General features: G+C 40.6%; 1 long non-coding RNA gene across 1 annotated transcript in view; it reads left to right on the plus strand.

Moving 5' to 3' along the window:
• Positions 1–3,420: 3,420 nt before the first annotated feature.
• LOC118764587 overlaps positions 3,421–9,518 on the plus strand; it is a 130,511-nt gene continuing 124,413 nt past the window's right edge. Inside the window, exon 1 of the long non-coding RNA XR_005000403.1 lies at positions 3,421–3,462. This is a non-coding gene — a long non-coding RNA (uncharacterized LOC118764587). The remainder of the gene's footprint in view (positions 3,463–9,518) is intronic.

Consider the following 9,518-nt stretch of genomic DNA (forward strand, 5'->3'; position numbering starts at 1 on the left):
TTCATTTTAAAGGGTTATAGGAACGTAAACCTTCTTCCACGAAAAGATAGCTTAAACTGTGCTCTAAATGGAAGTGTAGTCAAATCTTATTTTATGGACTCAACCATGTTCTAAAATAAGTCGAAAGGTAAGCTACTATAAATCGGCAGGAACTTTCCGGATAACCCAATACTATAAAATTCTTGAATGATTTCGGCAGGCTGCTACTTCTGCAGACGCCATTATTTTATTCACAGTTTTTCACAACTTGTCTTTTCTCCTTAGCTGCAGTGCAGGATTCAGCATAGGTCGAGGCAGAGTGCCTGGCGCCAAGTGTATCTTCAGGCTTTCATGGCCTTCTGTTAGTAGGGCAATGTAATCGGTGGATGATCCATCATGGCCTTCTATAAAGGCAATTGCGATGATGACTTAGGTAAGATTCTCGGAATTTAAAAGAATCAACTATCTGGTCTCTCCAGTAGGACGTCCAGCCTTCCAAAAATCCTTAACCTGGCTATTCTGTTGGAAGGAGTAGGAGCATTGCCAGTTCAAGGTACGGTCTACCGTTTCGGTAGTGCCGTCTGCTGGGCTTGCCTGAAATATGCACAGAGCAACGCATGCGTTCTGCATGTAGTTGTACAAAGTCCGAGCATTGTTGGCGTGTGGAATTATATCAAAACAGCTGCTGTGACATGTATAACCGAACTGTTTATAATCCAGGATGATACCTTGCCTTCCACCTTTGCCTAGAATGGCAAGAGTTCCTTTAGTGATAAGCTTGTGAGAATGACGGACTTCCGTTAGTGATAATCTGGTGGTGAAATTTCGCTGACATTTCGAAAGTGTAGCATGAGCGTTACCAATATATTTCAGACAAATCTCCTAGTTTGCAGCGAATATTTTCTCATCCACCAAGCGCAACGTTTCCTACGTAGTTTTCAGTTTCATTTTCAGTCCCAGATTGATAGATAGACGTCGAAGTATTGTTCAATTTAATATCTATTTATTAGAAATAGCATCGCGCACTTCTTTGGGTTTAATAAAAGCGGTAACTTTAATTTATTTATAAATCAACATATTCCATTGTCCCCTGTTCTCCAATAAAGACCGGCATATAATATCTAATAAGATGCAGATTTTTTCTCAAAATAAATATTCTTTAAGTCAAGATCACTCTTTAGCTATTCAGGGCTCAATGAAAATGTACTGGTGGTTACGAGCACGGTGGCCCATCTAACCTAAACATGGTTTGGGAGGAAGCTATCCCTGACAGGAAGGGTGGAGGTGGCAAATGTGTTCATCGCATCTGTCATCATTTACCTGGGTTCGTTGCAAGCGGAGTGCCGTCAAGCACCTTCGCTTCTCTCCTAGACGGCCAATACGAGCAGTGGGGGTTCCACCTCGTCCTTCTATAGAGGGTTCGTTACAAGCACATGTGATGACGTCCTACGGGAGACTCTGGGTTTCGATGACAGTCAACTTGCCGGTCTGTTCCGGCGGACTTTTGGACGACGCCTATCAATAACTATCGGAAACCCCTGGCCTGGCAGTGCTACCGAGGAGCATTACACGTTCGAGATAAGCTTTTTAGACCCAGTAGTTCTACCATGCCGACATGTCCGAGATGCGAGCAGAGACGTGAAACTGTTTTGCACGCGATCGTACAGTGCCCGCAGATATCAGAACTAAGAGTTTATGTCGAATACCTGCTACCACGCATAGCAAGAGTACAACTATCTACCGAGTCCCTTATCAAGATCGATCCACCGCCTTCTCTTAACAAGGAAAGGTTGGTAACTTTTCTCTGCATTGTGGATGTCGCAAAAGAGGTCGTATGGTTGACATGCGTGAAAGGAATCACTACATGTATCTTTCTCTGCAGCCTTAGTTTGGTAAACTATTTTAAATACCAACTAAAAAGGAAAATAAGGATGGAGAGAAAGTACCTCCTACCGCGGAAGTTTGCAGTAAGATAGAAGAGTGTGGAGCGTTTGATGAGCATGAATGATCTAACTTGAGCGCAAATATCTATAGACAAATAGAAAAGTGATCAGTGACGGTACGTGGCTTGTGGCGTCCCCACGACCCCAATTCATTCTTGTTAATCATACGTTATCCACATTTTTCCATTAATTTCAATCCCGATATCTAATTAGTAATAGATAGATAGATAGATAGATAGATAGATAGATAGATAGATAGATAGATAGATAGATAGATATACACATAGATGCACATATACTCTGATAGAGATTGGGTAGCGTTCAACGTTTTATTTTCATTGTTTGTAGAACGGAGGCTTATAACAGACGCTAGAAGTGAGCTAGTACATCCTGTAGCAATATTATTCGATTAACGACGCTATGGAGCACAAATGCATGCCGTATCAGACTGAAATATTTGTTCCAGTAGATAGTAAACGATATGTCTGTGTGTATGTGTGTTTGCTTTTTTAAAATTTATTTTTTGTTGTTGCTACTGTTCTCGGCATCCTTGTTGTTGACGTTGTTTTTGCTAAGTATTATGCCCAGCTTCACATATAAATGTTATGTTTTTTTTTTATTAATTATCTTTTCATTGACCTTGTTTTGGAAAGTAAATTAGGAAAAACAGGTTTTCTAGCAACATTTTTCAAGACATTTTTCTTAAACAAGTTTCTAAGCCTGAGAGTGCAGCATTGGAAATTTAAAAGACAAGGTCCACATTGGAAACAACTGTTATAAAGCACAATTTTTTATGAACCTGAAAAATTTCCCTGAACTCCCAATTTACTATATTGCATCCGGTGACCCCTAAAAATATTTTTATATATACTCCGGCTGAAAATTCCTGTTCTGAGCAGTCTTACATTTTATTATCTTAAATATTTGTTTATAGAACGGAGGACATTTAACTGATGCTAAAAGTGAGCTAATACATCCTGTACCAACATTATTTGATTGTTTTCTAACGACGCTTTTGTACATAAATCAATAAAATATCATATTGAAAGATTTGTACCAGTAGATAGTGAACGTTTAAACATGTTTGAATTTGCATTTTGATTTCAAAATTTACAAAGTAAGACATTATTCATTTTAAATGTGAGATGTCGTCTACTGACCCATTCTCTGTATGGAAAAATTTGTCAAGGCATAATGGTATTGCTATCAGGTGTCACAAAACATGATTATTTCAAACGCCACCAATCAAGTTTGCTTTAATGAAAACAATTAATACTTCCACAAACAAAAGCATATGTTTAAAAATAACCTTCAGACATTCGTATTTCGGATGATATTTGTCAGTCTTAATTTGCAACTTTTGTTTTCTTAATTATTTTCGTGAGATATTCCCATCACACTCGTTTTGCAATTCGTTTCAATTGTTCACCAAATGTATAAATACCGACGCTAAAGCCTTCCCGGATCAGTTTTTGATCTGGCAATTTGACCATGATGCAACGAACATTAATCATCTTCGCTCTCCTGCTGTTTGTAACAGGTAAGAAAAATAGACAAACATTTGCATTCCACTTATCTCTTCTCTCTCTCATTTGTGTATTCGTTTTGTGCTGTAGCTATCACTTGGTGGACTGAGAGAATGTTCCTAACGTTGTGGTATTGGTTAAGGTTTTTTATGTTCCTCGTTTGATAAGGGCCAAGCCGATGTTAACTTTTACTCATCAGTGGGGGTCGATGATAGACAGTCAAGTCTAGTCTTATCCCTTTCCTTAACCTATGAAATCTTGTGCGTATGTTATTAAATCACGATTACATGAGATATTTAATTAATTATATTCTGCCTTAAACTTTGTTCTGCTGGATTTTCTGAAAACTAGCAAAATACGAAGGTAGACGGAATGAATTTTGGATGTATTCATTTCAACTTTTCTAATTAATAACTACACTTTCCCTTCAAGCTAGCCTGAAGTCTGACTAAAGAAGACTTCAAAAGTAATTTTTTGGCCACTTTCCTTGAAAAAGGAAGACGTTTCGCATCGTGGTTTTATAAACTAAATGCAGAAAAATGGTTTATCCCACAATGACATTCATGCTAACATGGTTGCTACATGTGTGGATTACTCTCTAGCTTCATCAACGGTGCAAAAGTGAGTAGCTGAATTTAGGAGGGGAAGGGTGTGACTTGAAGATAACCAAAGGTCCAGACGTCCTGCAACTACGACGCCAAAAAAAACATTGACCATGTATGTATACTACGTGTTGCAGGATGACAGGTGACTGACTATAAATCAAACAGCTAATAGTTTTATTCCGTGAGAGAGTTGAGTATATTCTGCACAATAACCATGGCATGCTCGGTGCATGCTAGTTTTATCCCGGTGGTCATATTACGATGAAATCTAACATTTAGACACATCCAGTTGGCTTCCATAAATGTTTCCTAACCTATGTTAGGTGTTGGCTTCATCACTTTGAACCAGAGACAAAGAGACAATCCATGCAAAAGGAACACCCATGCTCACATGCCACAAAGAAGGCCAAGGTTGTTTCGTCTGCAGAGAAGATAGTCGTCTCGGATTTTGAGAATAGAAAAGGTACTGCGTTTATTGACTATCTTGAAAAGGGTCTCACTGTCAATGGAGAGTATTACGTGATCTTGCTGCAGAAGTTACGAAACGCTACCAAGATCAAACGTCCAGGAAAACTGACGAAAAGGAGAATAATCTTTTCATCGGAACAATGCTCCAGCACACAAGTCCTTCGTTTCAATGGCTGTTGAGCATGACTGTGGCTTTGAACTACGAGGGGCGTTCAATAAGTAATGCCCCTGACCCACTTCCCATAGCAGTAGAGCAACGAAACTTGGCACAGTTATTAGTCTTTTTCTACATAGCAACCACCCAGAGATACACATTTCTCCCATTGTTTGATGCAGCTCTGGAGACCGTTTTTGTAGAAGACCCCAGCTTGGTCCTCCAACCTGAACGTGACTTCAGAAATCAAGGCTGCATCATCTGGGAAACGCTTTGCTTTCAAAAACAACTTCATGATTGGGAAGAGGTGAAAATCAGAGGGTGCAAGGTCAGGAAAGTAGGGGGATGGGGGAGGAGTTCATAGCCATACGCCTGTGCTTCTGATATGGCGACAAGCGAGTTGTGGACCGGAGCGTTGTCCTGCAGGAGGAGGATGTCTTTGCTGATCTTGCCCCACCTCTTGTTTTTGATAGCTTCTCTTAATTTCCTCAAAAGTGAAGCATAATAGGCTCCTGCAATTGTGGTACCCTTTGCCAAGAAATCTGTCATCACTACTCCGTCCTGGTCCCAGAAGACTGTGAGCATGACCTTGCCAGCGGAGGGCTGCACCCATGCCTTCTTTGGAGGGGGTGAGTCACGGTGCTTCCACTGCATTGACTGGGCTTTGGTCTCTGGATCATCGTGATGGACCCAGGTTTCATCCTGTGTAATCAGTCTTTTGAAAGATTTTGACTCATCTTCTTGGCACATCTCCAAATTCACCCTCGAGCACTCGACGCGTTCTTGCTTCTGGAAAGGCGTGAGCAACCTGGGAATCAATCTGGCAGACACCTTTTGCATATGCAAATGGTCATGAATGATAGTTTCCACAGACCCGGTACTAATCTTGACCTCATGGGCTATTAGCGAATAATTATGCGTCGATCTTCCAAAATGGCAGCCTCAACTTGACGGACAGATGCCTCATCAATGGCAGAAGGGGCAACCAGATCTGGGAGCTGTTTCCACAGAGTTCCGACCATGTTTGAATTCACGATGCCAGCGTTTTACAAGGTCATATGATGGGGCATCATCACCATAAGTTACTTTCATTTCATCAAAAGTCTCCCGTGGTGTGCGTCCTTTCAAATACAAAAACCGGATCACTGCTCGACACTCAACAGGCTCCATTTCACACTTGACTCGGTTCAAACACCTGTAAATCAGAAACCACAATTAATTCAGAGCTGTAATTTGCCACTTACTCTATAGAGATATAAATGATTGCACATGCAAAATTTCCAACAACTGCAAGTGGGTCAGAGGCATTACTTATTGAACGTCCCTCGTACTTGATCGCCTCCCAAATCTCATTGACTTGGCCCTATCTGACTATCATCTTTTCCCCGAGTAAAATCTACTTTGCTGGAAATTAGTATTGCAGTGATGATGACGTTATGTCTGTTGTTGCAACTAGTTACATTTGAAATCTTCTTGAAGGGTCAGACATCAGTTTATCTGGAAAGACACAGAGCAGCTATTAAGAAGAAGGGCATCAATTAAAGCGCACAAGATTTCACAGCTCTAGCATCTCTCCATCGTAATAATCCTTTGAAATTTTCAGCCCCATCCCCTCAAAGTAAATTTGTCCCAGTTGACCAATCTCTATTGAAATATGTGTGAGTATTTTACCGATTATAGAAACGTATGAATATCCTAAACTTAATTCCTTTCATCTGCTTTTGTATGTGGAAACTTTTATATGAAGTAGATATATATTTCACCTGATAGATTTTCATACAGTCTAACACAATAATCACATGAAGTTAAGCATCCTTTAAAAGTCGTTGATAACCATTCACACCAGATTTCTCAGCTGCATAGACGAATATCCGCTTACACAAATTTATGCAATCAAACATATGGACACATGCACATACATATCTGTACGTATACATTCATATGCACGTATGTGAAGGTGGGTGTGTGTGCATAATTTTGTCTTAATAAACGCCTGCTGAAAAGTTTACCTTACCTTTTCAATTCATGTCGGCTTCCCGGTTTCATAAATATTTTTCAAAATTTTTTATCAGTGGCCAGCATATTAAAATACCTCTTGAGGTGAAAATTATAAACAATTATAAATAAGTGTAAATGGAAAATTCTATGCCAGTATTCTGAAAAAATAGACTATACTCTCGCGGCGTCCAACAACATCAGAGACTTGGGAGTAATTGTGGACAACAACGTAAGCTGGGCCACTCATATAAACACCAAAGTTGACATGGCCCGCAGAATGTGTTCCTGGATTCTCAGAACTTTCCAGTCGAGAGATATCCACACCATTATCCTTCTCTTCTCCACTTTTGCCCGACCCCACCTTGAATACTGTTGTCCACTGTGGTCTCCCCACACAATACAAGGTATCATAAAAGTTGAAGCACCTCAAAGGGCAATCACAAAAAAGATAGATGGCATGACAGGCCTCGACTATTGGGGTCGGCTAGAAAAGCTAAAACTCTATTCTCTCCAACGTCCTCGTGAGCGCTACATCATCTGCATGATGTGGAAAATATTCCATCAGCATTGCCCAATGATGTTGGCATCACCTTTAAGGTACATCCAAGGCTTGGGCCCCGTGCAATCCGCCCAAAACAAAATCGCACTCTCATCTCATAACAACAATACGGCACAATTATTTCACCTCAATTGGCCCCGCTCTCTTTAACATTACACCAAAACACATTAAAACAGAAACTGACCCTATAGGGTTCAAGAAGTCTTTGGACAGATTCCTTCAAGAAATCCCGGATAAACCCCCTACACCCGGATATGTCTCTGTAAACAATAACTCTCTACTTGAGTGGGCCATAGTGCCCAAATTCTGACTTGAAAGACTTCACCAGGTGGTGCTATTAAGTTAGACATGGCCTGGGCCAATAATGGCCGAAACCTATCAAAGTATCAAAGTATATATATATACATATATAATGTGTTTTATATATATGTATACATTTATGTATATATATATACATATTGCACCTTCACATGTTTACTTAACTTATACATACAACCACACAGACTTATATACATGTATGTTTCTATATATTTATATGTGTGTGTGTGTGTGCAGGGGCTACGGGCTGCATTTGGCCCCTTTTCGCGTCTCATTTTTCAAAACCAACTTGATGTATTTGGTGAACAGTCGACGGCGACGAAGAGCATGAATCCTAAATTTGTAGCTGAGCAAAAGTTACCTGCCATGCAGGACTAAAACACTGGAAGCGATTTACTTACAGCATGACGATTTGCACCGGGTGAAATAAGGCCGACATCATGAATGCTGCTCAGTGCACTGAGAACACTGTAAAGACAAAAGACGTGAGATAGCCAGCTGCAACGAAGACTACGAAACTGTGACCAACAAGATGGAGTGGGGTACACCACAGACTTTTTCACTGTTTCCACATCCCGAAATTCAACCGACATCTCTGAACAGAGTGTTACTTTCTATTCAGATGGTTATAAGAAGCTACTAAAAGTTGTGGTCAAATCCTGTCTAGAAATGATTGCTGCGTAAGAGCTGTGTGGCAGCAGGATTCGATTCCTTGTCATATTTTCGGAAAGAAGCAGAAGAGTTGTCGGAGAACTTCTACGACTTTGCTCGCTCCAAATCCTTGCCTTGTACTTCCGCTCACCATCATGCCATAAATTACTATGTGGGCGGAGGGGGAGTGATTTAGAAAGACATTGACCATTCTGCCTGTAACACAACAAAGGTCATGCTTCTGGTCAAGATCAAGAAGCTCGAAATTCCCTGTGCTCAAAGATCTTTTCGGGGACATAATGAGGAACGCATGCACTAGGCTCCGGAACTGTCTTGAGACCGTGATGGACGCTGATGATTGCTATATTGAGTCAAGAACGGTGAGCTGGCAGAACCGTTAGCACGCCGGGCGAACAGCTTAGCGGTATTTCGTCTGCCGTTACGTTCTGAGTTCAAATTCCATCGAGGTCGACTTTGCCTTTCATCCTTTCGGGGTCGATTAAATAAGTACCAGTTACGCACTGGGGTTGATATAATCGATTTAATCCGTTTGCCTGTCCTTGTCTTTCCCCTCTGTGTTTAGCCCCTTGTGGGTAGTAAAGAAATAGGTATTTCGTCAACCGCTACGTTCTGAGTTCAAATTCCGCCGAGATCGACTTTGCCTTTCATCCTTTCGGGATCGATTAAATAAGTACCAGTTCCGCACTGGGGTCGATATAATCGACTTAATCCGTTTGTCTGTCCCAGTTTGTCCCCTCTGTGTTTCGCCCCTTGTGGATAGTAAAGAAATAAGTATTTCGTCTGCCGTTACGCTCTGAGTGCGCCGAGGTCGATTTTGCCTTTCATCCTTTCGGGATCGATTAAATAATTACCAGTTCCGCACTGGGGTTGATCTAATCGACTTAATCCCTTTGTCTGTCCTTGTCCCCTCTATGTTTAGCCTCCTGTGGGCAATAAAGAAATATATATTGAGTCGATTGTTATCTCCCAGCCACATTTCACTTGATATCTTTTTTAATACTTTCATTTGTGAATGAGAGACTGTTTCCTTTTCAATTTATGCAAACTGTTAAGTTAACACGAATACCATTACATGCGCGCGAGCTCACACACACATATGCATACATACATACATACATACATACATACATACATACATACATACATACATACATACATACATACATACATACATACATACTTGCGTTTTCTTATCTCATCGGTATTGCAGAGCAGTTTTCGTCGGTGGTGGTTTTGTTAGATTCAGGCATAATCGTGTTCGCGAAATTCCACGTAGTATAAGAAATATCTTTGAAA

The sequence above is a fragment of the Octopus sinensis genome, linkage group LG8 (genome assembly GCF_006345805.1).
Source record: "Octopus sinensis linkage group LG8, ASM634580v1, whole genome shotgun sequence".
Lineage (NCBI taxonomy): Eukaryota > Metazoa > Mollusca > Cephalopoda > Octopoda > Octopodidae > Octopus > Octopus sinensis.